We start from the raw sequence: 20,306 nt of genomic DNA on the forward strand, positions 1-20,306 counted from the left end.
CTGCATGTGTGTGCAGAAGAGAGAGGAAAAGGAAATTCCATTGCACCACATCCATTCCACAAGTGGTGTGACACCATTGTAGGTCACCCTGTATGTTTTCCTGGATTCAAAATACATGCTAAAGCCTGTAGCTGTGTCAGTAGAGCATGAGGCTCTTAATTTCAGGGCCACGGGTTCATGTCCCAAGTTGGGGAAAGATTCCTGCATCACAGGAGGTTGAACTAGATGACTCCCATGTGTTGTCGTTTAATTGTTTAGTTGTGTCCGACTCTTCATGACCCCATGGACCAGAGCACGCCAGGCACTCCTGTCTTCCACTGCCTCCCGCAGTTTGCTCAAACTCATGTTAGTAGCTTCAAGAACACTGCCCAACCATCTCGGCCTCCATCGTCCCCTTCTCCTTGTGCCCTCAGTCTTTCCTAACACCAGGGTCTTTTGCAGGGAGTCTTCTCTTCCCATGAGGTGGCCAAAGTATTGGAGCCTCAGCTTCAGGATCTGTCCTTCCAGTGAGCACTCAAGGCTGATTTCCTTCAGAATGGATAGGTTTGATCTTCTTGCAGCCCATGGGACTCTCAAGAGTCTCCTCCAGACCATAATTCAAAAGCATCAATTCTTTGGCGACCAGCCTTCTTTATGGTCCAGCTCTCACTTCCATACATCACTACTGGGAAAACCAAAGCTTTAACTATACAGTGGTACCTCAGGTTACATACGCTTCAGGTTACATACGCTTCAGGTTACAGACTCCGCTAACCCAGAAATAGTGCTTCAGGTTAAGAACTTTGCTTCAGGATGAGAACAGAAATCATGCTCCAGCAGCGCAGTGGCAGCAGCAGGCCCCATTAGCTAAAGTGGTGTCTCAGGTTAAAAACAGTTTCAGGTTAAGAACAGACCTCCGGAACGAATTAAGTACTTAACCCGAGGTACCACTGTATTCCTTGGTCACCACTTTTGACCATCAAAGGATGCTGCATGCTAAATCTATATTGGATGACACTTGTGGGTATTGAATATTAGGACTCTCTGTAATAGTCTTCTATAGGATAGCTAGTTTCTGAATGTTTGTTAATTTTTCTTCTTAAAGCATTGTTCTGCTTTCCCTTGTTTTTTAGGACCTACCCTTTGTTAAAAAAAAACTTGCTTTAATTTTGAATTTGGGTTAGGAGTGAGTTTTCTGACAGGTCCAAGGGATTTTGCCCCCCCCCATCAAATCTGCTAAGCTGCTTGGTGTTACGCTATCTATTTATGCCTAAGAGGAACTTCAAGGAAATAAAAAGGGAAATACTTGGTCCTGGGGAGATAAAAGGGAACTATTTTTATCCTTCCCTTCTGAAACTAATCATTAACCAGTCTTTTACTATTAAACTGAAATGGCCAATTGAGACAAACAGTTCTGAGACGAGAAAAGACAAGGAAGAGGTGGCATGGGTAGAAGTTTATGAAATAATGCATGGCATGGAGAAAAGGAATAGAGAAAAGTCATCATTCCCCCCACCCCCACCCCAGCATTAGAACTCGTGGGCCTCCAATGACGCGGAATGTTGGGAAGATACTTCTTCCAAAGCATTGCTGAATTTTAGAACTTGCTCCCACAGGAGGCAGTGATGGCCACCGACTTGGATGGCTTTGAAAGAGGATTAGTCGAATTTGTGAAGGCTACCAAGAGCTACTAGGCATGATGGCTATGTTCCACCTCCTCTATGAGAGAAAGTATGCCTCTGAATAATAGTAGCTGGGAATTGCAGGAGGGCAGAATGCTGTGGCACTCATGCCCAGCTTGCAGGCTTCCCATAGGCACCTGGTGGGCCACTGTGAGAACAGGAAGCTGGGCTAGATGGGCCTGATCCCGCAGGCTTTTTTATGTTCTTATGTAGTTAGTAGTGCTGTACACTAGATTTGGCCAAATCCTGAACAAAATTTGGCCAATTGGGGCTTACCCAGATAAATGAAGCAGCTACAAATCACCAGAGTGCGGATCAGCTTGTCCCAGTGGCGTAGCGTGGGGGGTGCAGGGGGGGCCGGCCGCACCGGGCGCAACATCTGGGGGTTAGGGTTAGGGGGCGCAAATCCACGGGTTAGGGGGCGCAAATCCACGGGTTAGGGGGCGCAAATTACTTGCCTTGCCCCGGGTGCTGACAACCCATGCTACGCCACTGGCTTGTCCTGAATCAATTTGTAGTGATTTGTGCCAATCTAATAATAATAATAATAATAATAATAATAATAATAATAATAATAATAATATTTTCCTTATATCCCCACCTTTCCCCCCAACAAGTCTGGCTGCTAATCTTTTTACAGTCTTCAAAGTCTTGTCGTTTCAACTCACTTGACAAGCCATAAGGCAACCTGCATTGATATTCCTAAATTTCTTAGCCAAACATTGTCAGCATGGATGAAAGAGATATAAAATTGTTTTAATCCACCTCTCCACTAGTGTCACTATTGTTCTGCTTGAGTTGGAGGGTGACTGACTGCAGCAGCAGCAGGGAGCCTGTTGTGTATGGTCCACGTGCATTTTTCAAACCCTGGAAAATCAAAGTTTAACTATTTGTAGGGAAATGAGTAGGACAGGCTGCCCCTGCAGGTGGTCAGCCCCTGACTCATGGAGGGTAGCAGGGATGATGACAGAGAAGGCAGGATGACAATCTCACCACCACTTCTTCCTCCACTCAGTGGATAAACAAAAACTCAAAAGCATTTGTCAAGACAGGTCTCTTGGAAATTCTTAGGCTATATCCACACCACACATGACTTTCTCAAAAGAATCATGAGAACTGTAATTTACTCCTCCCAGAGATCCAATGCACAACACCTACCATTCCCAGAATTCTTTGGAGGAATTTAAGTACATTAAATGTGATTTAAGTGCTTGGTGTGTTTGCGGCCTTAATTTGTCTGTGATTTCCCTATGGTTTTTATGCTATTAATGATGTCTTAATTGATGGCAATGTTTTGGTTTTGATACGTGTGTTGTGCTTTCTGGCCTTCTTCTGGCTTTATGTTTTCATTTTGTTTGGCTTAGGAGGGGTTTTTTTTGGGGGGGGGGAATCATACAATAAAAAATTCTTTTAACGAAAAAGAATGTGGTGGTGAAGTACTTGCAGAAAACCTGGCATGCATCCCAGCTATAAGATAAAATTCCCTCAAAACATAATGCCAAGATTGGGTGGTGCTTTGTAAGTAGATGTTACCAGTTAACAAGACAAGGCAACTGCCAAATGTAGCACATAAAATAAAATTAAAAAACAGTGAAAAGCCAGCTTCATTTCTTGTGAAGACAAAATACCTTCTGAGGAACAGTTGAAGGAGCTGGGTATGTTTAGCCTGGAAAAAAGGAGACTGAGAGGAGATATGATAGCCATCTTCAAATATCTTAACATGGGAGATGGAGCAAGCTTGTTTCTTCCTGCTCCAGAGTGTAGGACTCGAACCAATGGATTCAAGTTACAGTGGTACCTCGAGTTAAGTACTTAATTTGTTCCGGAGGTCCGTTCTTAACCTGAAACTGTTCTTAACCTGAAGCACCACTTTAGCTAATGGGGCCTCCTGCTGCACCATGCCGTCGCTGCACGATTTGTGTTCTCATCCTGAAGCAAAGTTCTTAACCCGAGGTACTATTTCTGGGTTACTGGAGTTTGTAACCTGAAGCATATGTAACCTGAGGTACCACTGTACAAAAAAGGAGATTCTGACTAAATATCAGTAAGAACTTTCTGTTCAACAGTAAGAGCTGTTCAACAGTGGAACAGACTCCCTTGGGAGGTTGTGTACTCTCCTTCATTGGAGGTTTTTAAGCAGAGGTTGGATGGCCATCAGTTGTGGAAGCTTTAGTTGAGATTCCTGCTTTACAAGAGGATGGACTAGAGGACCCTTCAGGTCCCTTCCAACTCTACGATTCTATGAAGATACAACCGGCAAAATTGCATAGCCACCTAGGGACTGTTAGGAGTGTCCTACTCTCGTCTAGGACCCTGACAGAGACACATGCCCGACTGGCATGTTCTCTCCCTCCTGGGTGATTGTTCGGGCCATGGCATCAGGTCCTAGGTTGGCCTTCCTGACGTGATGCAATGCAGATGCCACCCCCATTCGCTGATCAGCTAAGGATCTTTCTTGATGCCCCAGAGCCAAGAGTAGCAGATAGCAACAGTTATGACAAAGAACTTAAATCCCCCCAAGAAAGGGAGAGTAGAAAATATAGTAGTTGTGGGATAGCTATGAGGAAGGCGAAGATCCCAGGGTCAAGACAGTCAAAATTCCTTCCCTACTGCATCAACCAGTGGCTAAACTGGGTCTACAACAATGTGCAAAAATCTTAATGCACCAATAATAAGACAAATATAAGGAGGCATGTAGGCTGGTAGGTCATAACCAATTGCTAGGTCTGTGGAAGGTCATCCTCATATCCGTAATGAGTGAACCTCATGAGTGGAGAGATCCCCCCTCAGTCAACCCAAGTCAGATGTTGTTCCCACTGAAAAACAAAATGTGCTAATGAACATTCACACCAGCAGTAACTGCAGAGAATTAATGAGTATTTTTTACTTATCAGATACTTTACAGTAAGGGAAGCTGGGACTAAATGCAAACAACAACAACCAAAACCTATGGGCTGCAATTTTGAGGACAACCACATTGTGTGGGTACTGGGGAGCGGGAGGGGAACCCTGCACGCATGAGCAGCACCAATTTCACAATAAATACCTCAAAGCACCCCTAGATAGCAAGAAAGCAAACTTGTGAGCCTGTAAGAAAACTCCTTGGAGATGCAGTGAGGTTCTTTCCCTTTTTCTGGCAGAGCTGCATGAGAAAATAACAGAAGGGCAGGCCTTACCTTGCCCCTGCTTTATGCTCCAGGAAATGGGAAGTGGATTAGAGTTGCCTTGTTCGATCATCGTGATCTAACTACTTAAGTTGCCCCACCCCACCTCAGTACAACTGCAGAGCACAGCGCAGCATTCCTCACAGAGCTGTTATCTTCTTTAAAGCATGCCCAAGTGTCTTTCCTTGTCCTTGACAGTTTGCATAAAGCACAGGCTTTATCACCAGCGAGAGAAACAACTGGACACATTTCCTGTTTTGAAGGACATTCCTATTGCTTTAGGTTTTAAACATTTATGCAGAACAGTTATGCTCCGGTATGCTCAAGTCAACGTTCGGTATTTGCTCAATTACCCAGAGTAGGCAGGGTCAAATGTAGTCTTAACTATCTGCCAAGGTATCATGGGGAAAGGAACAATAATGCAAGGTTGGTTTGGAAACAAATCTGAGAGTAATTTCCCTCAGCTTTGAAATGTAACCTCTTGAACCAATGCAAAAAAAAAGATACAGTTGTCATCAAACCCAACTTAGAAACAGATAACGCACACCAACACTATTACAATGGTGCAAAGTTCAGGAGAAAATGGCCACTAGGGCTCAATACTACAATGGTACCTCAGGTTAAGTACTTAATTCGTTCCAGAGGTCCGTTCATAACCTGAAACTGTTCTTAACCTGAGACACCACTTTAGCTAATGGGGTCTCCCGCTGCCACTGCGCCGCCGCCATGCAATTTCTGTTCTCATCCTGAAGCAAAGTTCTTAACCCGAGGTACTGTTTCTGGGTTAGAGGAGTCTGTAACCTGAAGCTTCTGTAACCCGAGGTACCACTGTATTTATTATACTATTTTTTGGATTCTCAGTTATTCCTCTTTTTTATGATAGAATCAGTAGTCTTAAAAAGCAATTATACAATGCATTCATTTGCATGCAGCTCAGGAGCGATTCTTGTTTAGTTCAATGGTTCCTTCTCTTGCATAAATACAGTGGTACCTCAGTTTTCAAACGTAATCCTTTCTGGAAGACTGTTTGAGTTCTGAAACGTTTGAAAACCGAAAACTCAATAGCCAACAGCTAGGCCTCAGGATCTTGCACTCAGCGGAAGCCGTGTGGCATGTTCGACTTCCGAGACGTGTTATAAAACCAAAGCATTTACTTCCAGGTTTACAGTGTTTGAAAACCAAAATGTTTGTCAGTGGAGACATTCGAAAACTGAGGTATAACTGTATGTATATTATTGTATGCAGAGACAGCAATCCCATCTTTATACACTTAGCTAGGAGTCTCATTGAACTCAATAGGGCTTATGACTGAGCAGACATGTATAGGATAGTCCTGTAAAAGACAGAACTGGTGGTGGGTGACTAGGAACGAGACCTTGGGGTTGTAGTGGAGAGCCTGATGAAGATGTTGACCCACTGTGCGGCAGCTATGAAACAGGCAAAGTCCTCATAACTCAGTTGCTAAAGCATGAGACTCTTAATCTCAAGGTTGTGGGGTCTTATACTCAGACTAGACCCATTAAAATCAATGTGTTAAGTTAGTCATTTGTCAACTATTTTCAATGAATCTACTCTAAGTGTGACTCGCTCAGATACAGCCCAATAGTTTCAGTGTCAGAACTGCTCCTTCTGCGCTCAGGAGGATTTACCATTGGCAAGGCTGATTCCAGGATTAGTTGCGACTTGAGTGGCAGACATTCAGTCAGTCCTTGCAAATTCCATTTCAGCTATGGAAGGTGGGGCCTGGCTGCAATCTTACACACACACACACACACACGGTAGCAGCAAGTGCTCAAAGTCTCCAAGTGCTAACTTTTGACTGCTTACACAGCATACTTTTAAAGCACCTGGCATCCTTGGGAACCGTAGTTTACCCCTCATTGCTGTTACTGCTGAATTCAGGTTCATGCAACACATGACCTATGATCTTTTCCAAGGTTCAGGAAAAGCCTAAAAGCAATGGCAGGCAGTATAAGAATATATTTCGGTTGTGGCTATAAAGAGTTGCAGGGTCCTATTTGGGGGGATTTTTCCTGTGTACTCGCCATACATTTAAAGCACACTGAAAGAATATTATTTCCCCTCAGAGAATCTTGGGAACTGTAGTTTTACCTCTCACATACATAAAAACCCCGGCACCTTTTAGCAAACTACAGTTCCTAGGGTTCTCTGGGAGAGAGTCATGTGCTTTAAAGGTGCTGTGAGTGTTTGGTGTGTACACAGCCTTATTTTTAGAAGGGGGCTGCTTGCACTGTCAAGAGGTGAAATAGTCCCTCAACAATAGGATCCTTGGGAAGGTTTAGGACACAAGCCACTACAGAGGTTGTTGACTCAGAATTCTGGAGTCTTTTCTTTTGGTTCTCCTCGTTGATTTTATGGCCATTCATTCAATATCAATATTTTTTTCATTTCAGGCAAGAAGTAGACAGAGACATCAAGTCGCAACAATTCAGTTTTCATGCTAAGGTGCATGGGGAAGAGAGTTAGGTAGAACGAAACACAGTAAAGAGATACTTAAGCACGATTACTGTTTGTTCTGCATGGTTTTTCCTCAGGCAGCACCAGCAGCAAAAAGACAGTTACGAAAAGGTCAGCTCCTACCCCTTTTCCTAAACTGTAGCATGACTCAGAAGAACAAGCAACTGAAGAGACTTCATGGAAGCCTGAAGGCAAACTTTGCCTTTAATACCTGCTGACTGATTCTACTTTCTTGCATGATCTAAACAGTGGAGGAGGAGGGCGTAAAGGGTGTTTTTAAAAAAGAGAGCAACAATATTTTGAATGCATTTAGCAAAAGCTGATTTCATTCCAAAGCATTTCAAACGTTTATTTCTGCCCCAACTGTAATGTTATTTGGGGTGGACTTTATCTCCAGGGTAATTTCCGAAGTTAATCATTAGCCAGATTGGAATATGACTATTAACAAGGCTTTGTAGCATTCCAGATCTTTCAGGTATGCCGTTAGCAAACCCTAGCACCTTGTTCCATTGAAACACAGCGGGTAATCTGAAGATGTCTCAGGGGGTTGTGACCTACATCTATTTTTCTCCTAGATCTTTATTACAACATATATCAGTTATCTTCTAGTAAGTCCCTATAGAAACGGAAAAGAAACAAAAGAAACAATGTATCCAGATACATGGAAGCAGGTCAGAACAATAACTGAGACAGGGCCTGAAGTTACTTTAAATGAATTCAAACTCCAGGGCCTGATGAGCTGCACCCAAGGGTACTAAAGGAGCTTGCAGATGTAATCTCAGAGTCTCTGGCGGCAATCTTTGAGAATTTTTGGAGTACTGGTGTGGTCCCTACGGACTGGAGGTGGGCAAATGTTGTCCCGATATTAAAAAGTGGGGGAGAAGACCAAGGTAACTACTGACTGGTGAGCTTGACATTGAAAACCAGGAAAGGTCCTAGAACAGATTAAACAGTTGGTCTGTGAGCACTTAGAAAAGGATGATGTGATTATTAAGACCCAGCATGGATTTCTCAAAAAGAAGTCATGCCAGACAAATATTTATTTATTTTTTATAGAGTTACAGGCTTGGTGGATCAGGAGAATGCAGTGGATGTAGTGTATCTTGATTGCAATAAGGCTTTGAACAAAGTCCCACATGGCATTCTTGCAGAGAAGCTAGTAAAAGGTGGACTGGACAAGGTAACTTAGGTGGATTTGGGGCTGGTTGACTGACCAAACTCAAAGAGTACTTATTAATGTCCCCTCATCATCCTGGGGGAAAAGTGAAAAATGGGATGCTGCAGGGTTCTGTCTTAGCTGACCACAAGTTTAACATGAGTCAACAGTGTGATGCACCAGCAAAAAAAAGGCAATGCTATTCTAGGCTGCATCAGTAGAAGTATAGTGTCCAGGTCAAGGAAAGTACCGTAGATTCCGGCGTATAAGGCGACTTTTAAACCCCAGAAAATCTTCTCCAAAGTCGGAGGTCACCTTATACGCTGGGTATGGGTGGCGTGGAGCAGAGCCCACCCACCCCCACTGCTGCTGCTGTGACTTCGAAACAGCAGCAGCAGCAGGCAGCAGGCTCAGCTCCGTGCCGGGCGGCTTTATCCCAGCTCAGAGCTGAGCCTGCCCCCTGTTGCTGCCCAGCGTATTGGGCAACTGGGCTTATAAGATGAACCCCCAAATTGCAGCTGCCAATTTGGGGGGGTCGCCTAATACACCCAGTCGCCTAATACGCTGGAATCTACGGTAATAGTACCACTCTATTCTGCCTTGGTCAGACCACACCTGAAATATCGTATCCAGTTCTGGGCACCACAATTTAAGAAATGAATTGACAAGCTGGAACATGTGCAGAGGAGGACCACCAAGATGATCAAGGGTCTGCAAACCAAGCCTTATGAGGAACGGTAGAGGGAGCTGGATATGATAGCCACCTTCAAATATCTCAAGGGCTTTCATATGGAAGATTGAGCAAACTTTTTTTCCCTGCTCCAGAGGGCAGGACTCGAACCAATGGCTTCAAGTTACAAGATAGGAGGTCCCAACTAAACACCAGGGAGAATTTTCTGACAGTAAGAGCTCTTCAGTAGTGGAACAGACCCCTTCAGGAGGTTGTGAGCTCTTCTTCCTTGGAGGTTTTTAAGCAGAGGTTGAATGGTCATCTGTCATGGAAGCTTTGGTTGAGATTTCTGCAATGCAGGGGGTTAGATTAGATGACCCTTGTCATCTATGATTCTATAATATGGTGTTCTCCCCCTCCCCCCAAGCCACTTCTCCATTCTCAATGCCAAATGAAGTGCAACGTAAGAGTTCCATCTCAGGAGCTCCTGAAATGTCCCTTCCCACAAAAATAAAAAATGCTGCATGTTGGATGATTTGGTTATGGGCCAGAGCACAGGGGAGGCAGTTTAACGTTTAGGCCCTGCAGTGCTCTGATACAAATAGTCTCCAAGAACTGATATGAGGTCAAAGAAGAAGTGGATCACAGGTGAGGTGGGGCCACTATGCTAGCTCCCCGGCAGATGGGTTGCTATTGCCTCCTGGGAGGAGGAGAGTTAGGCAGCGGGGAGGATGTGGCACTCCTGCTGGTGTGTTTGCACTGCATCAACCTTCCGGCCAACTTACTCCTCCCTATCAGTCAGTAAGATAGCATAGTGGTTCCATCCCAGCAAGTGAGCTGCTGTTGGGGCAATGGGTTAACTCCTCCTGCACAGTCTCTTGTATTAATTAAGAACATATGAAGAGCCTGATGGATAAGACCAATGGCCCATCTAGCCTAGCACCCTGTTCTCACAATGAATGGAATTTATATGCCAGTCTCTTTCTATCCATGCCTCCATCTTCTTACCTATCCATTACTACAACTACTGGAAAAGAGCACAGCCCCACCACAACGTGAAAAGGCTATTACAAATGTTACAAGGTCACTTGACACTAGGGATGGGGGAAGAAATTAATTTCAATTAGCAGCTAAATGTGGATCTCCTTATTTTGCACTTTCCAAAACAATATGAGAACCACCCTTCAAAATCCACACTTCTGAATTTTTCAGTATTCACCAGCAAATTAAGGTGTCCCAAAATGCATTACCTCTGCAGTAAAATGTGCACAAAAATGAATATACTGGTGAACAAAGCGTACCAAAATGCATTATATAACGGGAATAGCTTTGTAAAGGATGCATATCCTTTTAGATCATTTCTCCCGAGACAGACGGATGCCAACAAACATGCCACTTCAATTTTTTTAAAACAAATCTCAAAGGAGTTTACAACTTAAAGCATCCATTAAACATTACAACATATCAAAATATAAAAAACTGCAGATGTAGATCAAATATAACAAGCACTCTTAAAGCAGCATCATTAACAGGGAAATAAAATATTCTCTAAAGCATCAGAACGTTACAGATAAAAATCAAATGCAAAAATCAAAGAAAAAAACTCCACAGAACAGCTTCATTAGTAATGAAATGCAGTAACTGAAATAGAAGCTGCACCCACAATGCCCTCACCCAACACAGCAACCTCTTCCATTTACATCCTTAGTCATCTTCCTACATGCAAGTGTCATTTTCATGTATTTCCACCAGCTATGCAGATAACTAATCCTCAAGCAACCAGTCATTAAAGAACAAACATTTGGTCTACTAAAATACATACCAGCGTTAAGCATAGTTTACAACCAGCTCATTCACCCACTTCCGTCTAGGGCCATGCAGTGTCATATAAACAACAACAGAACCACTCCCTCCCAGGTTCCCACCCAGGAGTAGATCAGTTCAGTCTCTCACACCAAACCATGACAACACAGACTCTTACTCTGTGCAGCCAAAACACAAGTCCAATCACTTCACAACAATACACCGCTCACTTTATCCTACTGGGTAACACATTCCACAGTACAAAATTAAAAGAGGAAGTGCCGTCATGGAGATCTCAAAAGATCGGTTTCATAGCAACTTTATCTAGCCTGCAGGCCAGAAAGAAGCCATGTAGCAGATGAGCATTTAGGACAGTGTAGTGGCACTGGATGTGGAAAGCACCTTCTCAAAGTCTGGTAAGCGCTTGCCCAGCTTCAGGGAGGAGGTGTGAGGACTCTGACAGTGTCCTAGAGTCATCCTTCCTCCTTCCCAAAGCTGGGCAAGCACTTACTAGGCCTTGTCGGAGGACTCTAGGACCCTGCCAGAGCCTTGAACCTCCTTCCCAAAGCTGGGCTTAAGCCAGAACTGCAAGGCTGAGGGGTGGGCGTTAAATGTTGACCTTGCACAGGGTGGCATATTACTAAGGTTCACCCCTGCATGTAGCCACTGGGATTTACACTCTTCTCCTCTGGAATCAGCAACAGTGATTCACTGGCTGTCTAGGCAAGCAGAGAGAAAGGATTCTTCCTCGTCCCAGGACCTCTAATCAACAGAAGTGGGGAGGGGAAGCAGAACGGACAAGGGGATTGAACAAGTTCTTCCCTGTCCCAGGTATACAAATGTGTATGAAAGGAAAAACTCACAAATTTTCATGAGGATTCCACTGATGTGGAAATGTAGAATTCAGGAAGTGGAAAATGAGAAACTGAAAGAAACCAAAACTGGCAGATTCACCCATTATGGAGAGGTCCTTTCCTATGTTATATCATTAGTATCCATCACATGTGATCCAGGCCTAAGGATCCCCTGCCAGCGAAATGCAAAGGCTGAAGAAAAAATTGGCTCTCGTGGTTCCTTGGAGTCTCAAGCATTACTGCAACAAAATGTAAGAACCCCTGTTCAAGGGCATTCTCTTAGAGGTGACTCAGAAAAAAATGATGATGTCTGCTAAGATCTAACGTGGCCAGCAAAGCCTTCTTTTGAAGCGTGTGTGCTCTTTGGATCCCACCCCCACCCCCACGTCATTCTGTTTTGTAATGACCTTGCTAGTTTCTAGACTTTGATGAGATCACAGTCCAGCTGCATCCAGAAATTCAATGAACAATTTCTCTGCTTCCCAACATAATAGATCATTAGCAGTTTGTCACAAAAGGTTTCTGTATACTTGAGCTTATACGGTCTGAGGAAGTATCTTGTCTTCTCACTCCTGCTCCCCACTAGACATTATGCATGGCAATTTTATTGTGTACCAAAGCCCCCTGGACCTGAAATGGAACTTACCAGATTTCAGTAGATTCCTGCCCCACCAATATTCAGACACACGCAAAAATTGAGATGCACCACCAACTGAATTCAGGTGCATTTCTGCTGTGTTAGAGCTAATCTTCTGTGAGCAGAGGCTTATACATTTCAATCTTATAGTCTGACCCTAAACAGTTTTCCTGACCTATTTGCTTACAAAGCTGGAGTAATGTTAACCTAATGTCATGGTTTGCAGTTCTTTAAACTTGGTGATACAGTAGCCTTTCCCTTCTCTAAGGACCTATTTGCTACCATATTGAATTATTACGCTATGAGACTAGGTGTTTACCTACCAAGCAACAAGTCACCCATAGGAGCCAACTCCTAGGGGTTGTGGTCCCTTCGCTTGCCGCCCAATAAAATATTTGAGATCCTCCCAAAGTTAATGGACATTACCATTCAAATGGTGTGCATGCACCACATCATGTGATCAATTTTGTGGGGTGAGGCTTACCTGCCCCCCCAGTTGACATCCCTGATCTCAGCTCAAATGCTACAATTTTCCTTGTGAAATAATCGTTTGGAAATTCAAACCATCTAGCATCAATCTCTTTACTATCAGCCAAAACCATACACCTGGGGAAATAAATGTGTCTTAATCTGATTCCTATAAACTCCCCATAGAGTGAGAGGGCACCCCCTCTCACTCTATGGGGAGGTTGTTCTGTGTCCAGGGTACCACAACAGAGAAAACTCTGCCCCACATCAGCCAAGAAGAATCATGGTAAGAACAGGCATAGCAACTTATGTGCCATCTCAATAGCCTTTGAGACACATGAAATACAGTAATTAATTGAAGTGGGATCTCAGGATAGACCCACCTCATTTGTCTCACCACTGGTGATTTTGAGCCACTGTTTATTAGTGCCAGCTGCATGGTCCAATAGGAACACAGCACCTAATTATGTTTCCTAATTATGGAACCATGGGAGAAAATATGAGGGTCAGGTGGTATTATGATACCCTAGTCTGTATTGGCATTCTAGTAGAGTGGATTTGCCCTTTTTATGTTATTGCAGGATGAGCACTTTTAGCCAATTATTGCTCATTTGTCATTTTGGTGCAATTAAATGTTGTATTACATATGCTTTTATAATTGTAAGTCACTCAGAGACATTGTGGTAGTAAGCGACAAATAAATGCAATAAATAATTGTGGTAGTAAGCGACAAATAAATGCAATAAATAATTGTGGTAGTAAGCGACAAATAAATGCAATAAATAATCAATAAATAATGACCATAATTTCATTATTGTATAGAAAATGTATAGGCTGATGTTCACATCTGAGACCTGACTGTTGGTTTCTTTCTTTCCTCTGTTCTTAGGATAAAGTGTTACATGGAATTTTAGTGGCGCCCGTCAGCTTTCATTGAATTTAAACCTCGTGAGTTGCTTTGACAACATGTCCCTAAGGGTTTCTATGTTCCATTACCTCTTACTTTAACCTCTCTCCCTTTTTTTGCATTTACCTTTTGGTTTGGGGTGAAGTGGATTTTTCCTTTTTAAAACTGAAGCCAACTTGGAATAAGTCCCCCCCCCCCTATTCAACCTTTGATCTTGCTGTTTTCTGGTTGCTATATATTACTTTGTTTTGCCTCATGCAAAGCGGTACATCTATTATCTTGTGGTCAAATATAGACGTCTTTCTGGTGAACGGTTTTATATAACATAAATGTGACTATAAACATTGACTGTACAAGATCTGCTCCCTAAATGTGTTTATATAAGATAATATCACCCAAGGAGAGCTTTTATATATTTGCTTTCCTGACAAAAATGTCAGGAATTTTTTAACCTTTAAAAAAGCAAAATTTTAAAAGCACTTCAGTGCAACCTTTTTTAAAAAATGAATACTGTAATATTTTAATCATTTCTGAAATTCTGTTCTGTAATACTTTACCATCCAAATTGCTGACTCCCTTAAAATATTACATGTGTCACTGGAAAGTTGCTGTAGGGGTTCTGTAACAAAAAAGCACTGAAATGGCTTACTTCTCTTCAAGTGGAGTAAACAAGATGTATATATGTTATCTGTGAATAATAATAATAATAATAATAATAATAATAATAATAATACTTTTATCCCCAGCCATCTGACTGGGTTGTCCCAGCCACTCTGGGCAGCTTCCAACAGCTTTCAAAACATAAAGAAACATCAAACATTAAAAACTTCCCTATACACTATAGAGGTGCACAGGCTGGTGAAATGAGAGCAGACCTTCTCAATGGTGTCCCCCAAACTGTGCAGTGCTCTCCCCAGGCAAAAATATTCTCATTCACCCAAGCTTGGGTGCCTAAATTTTCTGCTCATATTTTAATAGGGTGGGTTGAGCTGGACCTGCTCTTGAATATATATTATTGGTGAGCATTTTTAGGTTATTGTTCTCTTGTTTTTAATGTTTGTTTCTCCAGGTTCACCTTTGTGAAAAAAGTGACTCAACAACAACAACATTTTAGTCACACATACTCATGCTGAAAAGTGGTGCCTTGCTTGCCTGACTCCAGACAGAAATAACAACAACATTTTGGTCATACATACTTATGTTTAAAAGTAGTGCTTTGCTTGCCCGGCTCCAGGCTTTTTCCTAAACCTTCCACTGCTAACGCAGGAACAACTAAAATTAATTATATGCATCCAACAAAGCCCTCTCATTGAACTTTTCCTTATGATCTTATGTTATTACTTGTATATTTGTTTATAGAAGGTATACAAGGCAGTATACATACCCAAATATTGCAGTGTATATCCCCAGTCCCTAACCTGATTGCTAATGTTACGTACATATAATTATATGTGTACAGTATATATCCTTAAGAGAGCCTGCATTTTTCTGTTGGAGCTCACTGTCTCTCAGTGCAGGCCTTGTGGCTGAGGCAGTGTGTCCCATGGAACCAGTGTGGTGTAGTGGTTAAGAGCAGTAGACTCGTAATCTGGGGAACCGGGTTTGCTTCCCCGCTCCTCCACATGCAGCTGCTGGGTGACCTTGGGCTAGTCACACTTCTCTGAAGTCTCTCAGCCCCACTCACCTGACAGAGTGTTTGTTGTGGGGGAGGAAGGGAAAGGAGATTGTTAGCCGCTTTGAGACTCCTTAGGGTATTGATAAAGTGGGATATCAAATTCAAACTCTTCTTCTTTTCTTCTTCTTCCTCAGAATATATGTAGGGTAGTAAAAAAAAACACCAACTGTGTCATGAAGGCACCTGAATCTCCTGTGTGTTGCCTGGGGAGCAGAGCCTAAGGGTAGGGTGCAAGCTGAGAAGGCAAGTTCATCCATATGAATAATGTTCAGTGGCCATTACACCGGAAGGTTTGGAACAGACTCCTGTAGAGGTCAATCTCAGGTATTGAACTATAAACAGTAAAGGCATCAAGCAAGCCAATGTCCTCATTTCCTCCAATTCCCCGCTTTGACTGACTCACTTAGCAGTAACTCAACTGCTGTCAACATTCCACAAGTCCTAGGAGCTCTCAGGTCCTTGATGGGACCTTTGGGGAAAGTTAATTTATATTTAATTTAACTCACAAACTAATATAGGGAGTTTACCATCCCTGTGGAATTCCGTACCTTATTTTTGAATATCAAACTGATGGGCATTTAACCGCCTCTGAAGTCACCACAAGCCATCAGAGCAGTTTACAACACCAAATATAGAGCAATAAAATGTATTAGTTCAAGGACAAACCCCTACCAAGGACTCTCTCTCTCACTGCTTATATACAACCCACCCTTTAAGCATCTTCTCAACCCTGTGAGATAGGTGAGAGACCATGATGTGCCCAACACTACCTCGTGGGTTTAATGTCTGAGAAGGATGTAGAACTTTAGCCACTGCACGACACCTCACTGGCTATCGTGAGGGAGAAGAAGGAGACCAGAGCCCCTGCGACAGCTTCTGCCACCTTCTCAGCTGTGTTTGCCGCTCCCATTTGTTCTCTTCCACTGTCCTCTGCCCGCCACATCCACTTCCGGCCTGAGAGGTTCTGTGCAATCTTGCTTATATTTAAGTGAGCAATTAGTCATTCAATCACGATAAGCCTTACTGTATGAGTAATGCTTGTCCAAACGAGTTTTCAGTGAGTTATATCCCTAAGCATTTTTTTTGTTTGATCTGATATTTCTAGCAGTCATTCAAAGAGAGGAGGAGATGACGCAATGTTTGTTTGTATGCCTGCACTTATTCATGTGATCGCTTCCACGAAAGTCAGCAGAACTGCTTGCATGTTTAAGGGGTTAGCATGTACGAAGCCAGGGCAGATTTGTCAGTCAGGTTTTGACATTTTCTGAGCATAAAATGTCCCAAGTTAGGAAAGGCCAAGCTCAGCTATACAACATCTGTGTCTTATGTGGAAGGTATCAGGTTCAATTAATGGAATCTCCAGGTAGGACTGCAACTGGGAGAGACCTCTGTCTGAAATCTTGGAGAGCAGCTAACAGCCAATGTAGACAATATGATTGAACTCAGTATAAGACAGCTTCTTATGTTCCTACATGCTGCTAGTTCAGATCCATGTAACTGTAGAGAAATTCTGCATGCAAATGGCATGATGGTGTGTAAAATTTCAGAACCTAGGGTGGGGAAGGATAACACTGGACAAAATTCCTAATAGGGTTGCCAATCCCCCAGGTTTGGCCTGTATTCCTCAGGAATCAACCTGCATCTTCAGGAATCTCCTGAGGTCAGTCCTAGAGAACCGACAAGCCACCTTTACTGTCTCACACCAAGGAGTGCTAGTCAGAAGCATGTACCAGGTGCTCTTGCCCGGCCGTCACTAGTTGGCTGAGCCTTTAAGAAAAGGTCAGGGACCAGGGTAGTGGAAAAACAAGCCACGGAAACCACTCATGAGCAAATGTTTTATAAATGGAATTTGAGCTGGAAGGTGCAGGAGATGGGGAAGGAGAGCTTTGTCAGTAAAGAGAGGAAAAAATCATGGAAACCAGTTCAAGGTAAACATTACAAAATGGAGTTACAAGACTAGAAGAGGATTCAGGGCAACCTAAGGAGGGACAGGGAGGAGATAGGCATTCAGACAGACTCCAGCATGGTGCAGAGAGGCTTTCTTTAAAGAACAACAAAATGACAGACAGTGGCGATGGTGAAGGACATTACAGTGACATGATAAATAAGGAAATGTGTGTGGTTTTAATGATGAGTGGTATGAGGAAGAGCCATTCAGAAACTGGCTTCACAGCAGAATGCACTTTATGCCACCAATAGTTTTCAGTTAAATACGAGAGAAGAAAAGCAGTAAGAAGCTATGCAGGAAGCATGTAACTGTGCTATTTTTATGTGACAGAGGGAATTAAGTATGACTTGCTTGATTTTTACAATGGCAATGATGGGACAAGTGAGGTAATTGCGACATGGATCTCTAGCATTCTACAGGAGAACGACTGCAGCATTAGAAGTGTGTCTTCTTACGTGGCTGACGATGCAAGTCAACGCGCCAGAAATTAAAGCAGCTAAATGATCACCAGATACAAGGGGGATGCAAATATCATGTAATGCACAATTGACATAAACATGGGATGGAGGCTTTGAGTTTTGATGTAGAAACACTTACCCTCCAAGTACATACTGAGTTTTCTTCCTTGGCCAAAAAGGTAGAATCAACCTCTTTGCCCTTTCTTGAGTGTGTAGAAATGAAATACAAAGTTGTGCTTCAGCTCATACAAACAAGGTCGCTGCCACTTCTACCAGCTACTGAACAGCTACTGCCACATGGGCAAGTAATGACAGCATACATCTTCTCAGAGAGGGCAGAAGAATGTGTGAAGATTGCGTGGGCAGCATTCAGTGAGGAAGAACATGAATCTCTCCCTCTTTGTTAGGTTTACATTCTGCACCGCCCGATAGGATTCTTTCAGGGTGCTGTGAAGAAACTGAAATGTAACAATGACTGCTACACAAAACTCCACAGTGTCATGGAAAGCCTCCATTCAAAACTGAAGAGAATAAGAAAGTTCAAAATCAGTTGAAGGCATTTTGGAGAATGTCTCCTCATCTGACAACAGAACATTGAGAGGAGAAGCAAGCAAGATTTTGTTACAGTAGTACATTGAATACCTGGAGAAATGGTATGGTGCTGAAACACAACTAAAAAAAAAAAAGGCGGTGCTCTCACTTCACAACAGTGCAAAATGGGCAAACTGAGAACCTCTTGCTATAGCACTCCACATTGAGATGATCACTGACAAGCTGTATGATTGCACAAATGAAATAAGAGATTGTATTGAAGGAGCAGAAATGGGCGAATGTTTACAGACGAATGCCAGAGGGTAATGGCCACCAAATGAAGGAACTGGTCTATTTAATACTTTCTGCACCTGTGTCTGTGATAAAGTTTTCAATTTAACGGTACAGCTGTGGAACAAGGCTGAGTGACAGTGTTATGAAGACTGAGCTGCAGGTACAACTGAACATTAACATGACCTGTGCAGAGATTTTTCTTAAAAGAGAACCCAGCTCTGCTAAAAACAGCAAGATTTAAATACAAATACAAATTTAAAAGGGAGGAAGCTGAGGGCAACCCAGTTTTAAGGTGAAAGCATCACATTTAATTTCAAATATTTCAATGTGAAGATGTCATGTCAGGGAGGTGTAGGGAGCTGTAGGGAGGGAGAATGCAACAAGTTTAGGGTGACAGAAGTGGCCCCAGAGAATAAGTGGTTGTCTGGGGCTGGATCTACGCTGATAAAAAAGCCCTCTATAAAAAAGCTATAAAAGCTCTTAATGCAAAATTCCATTGGCAATGGGTCACTGCTCTATAGCGCCATCTGGTGTCACATTTTTATAACGCTCTTATAACAATATAATTGACAAGTGTAGCCGCGTCCTGGAATGATCCACTACTCTCCTCAGGACTTAATGTTTAAAGGTGAATTGAAGGAATAAGATTGGGTCTTTGGATTCCAGCCAACATTTTGAGGGGTAAAGCAACACGTAGAAATTTGATCTCTGTTCGAAAAAATTATTCAGGAATTTCTTCAGCCAGAGTTGGCAACCTTAATTCTAAATGATGAATGCTTCCATAGGCAGCATAGGTCTTTCTCATCCCCTGGCTATCAGAAGCATGTTAATTTAACTAAGTAAATAGTGTATTTTGGATTTAAAACTTCGGTTTAACAGAAGATTCCAGGCAATTGTGCATCCCTCAGGTACTAAATTGCATGGAAATGGTAAGTTAAGGAGCCCACATTACATAATACATGTTGTGCAGTCTCAAATGTTGTACTCATTTACAACTTAGTCTACCTTGGTCTTTCAGCTCCAATCCACTTCCAACTTTGAAGCTGGATATTCTGCTAAAGTGACAGCAGCCACGAAATTAAAAGGTGCCTGCTTCTTGGGAGAAAAGCAATGGCAAACCTCAACAGCATCTTAAAAAGCAGAGACATCACCTTGCCGACAAAGGTCCGTATAGTTAAAGCTATGGTTTTCCCAGTAGTGATGTATGGAAGTGAGAGCTGGACCATAAAGAAGGCTGATTGCCAAAGAATTGATGCTTTTGAATTATGGTGCTGGAGGAGACTCTTGAGAGTCCCATGGACTGCAAGAAGATCAAACCTCTCCATTCTGAAGGAAATCAGCCCTGAGTGCTCACTGGAAGGCCAGATCGTGAAGCTGAGGCTTCAATACTTTGGCCACCTCATGAGAAGAGAAGACTCCCTGGAAAAGAGCCTGATGTTGGGAAAGATTGAGGGCACAAGGAGAAGGGGACGACAGAGGACGAGATGGTTGGACGGTGTTCTCGAAGCGACTAACATGAGTCTGACCAAACTGCGGGAGGCAGTGGAAGACAGGAGTGCCTGGTGTGCTCTGGTCCATGGGGTCATGAAGAGTCGGACACGA

The sequence above is a fragment of the Podarcis liolepis genome (assembly GCF_965112155.1).
Source record: "Podarcis liolepis genome assembly, chromosome: 1".
Taxonomy (NCBI): Eukaryota; Metazoa; Chordata; class Lepidosauria; order Squamata; family Lacertidae; genus Podarcis; species Podarcis liolepis.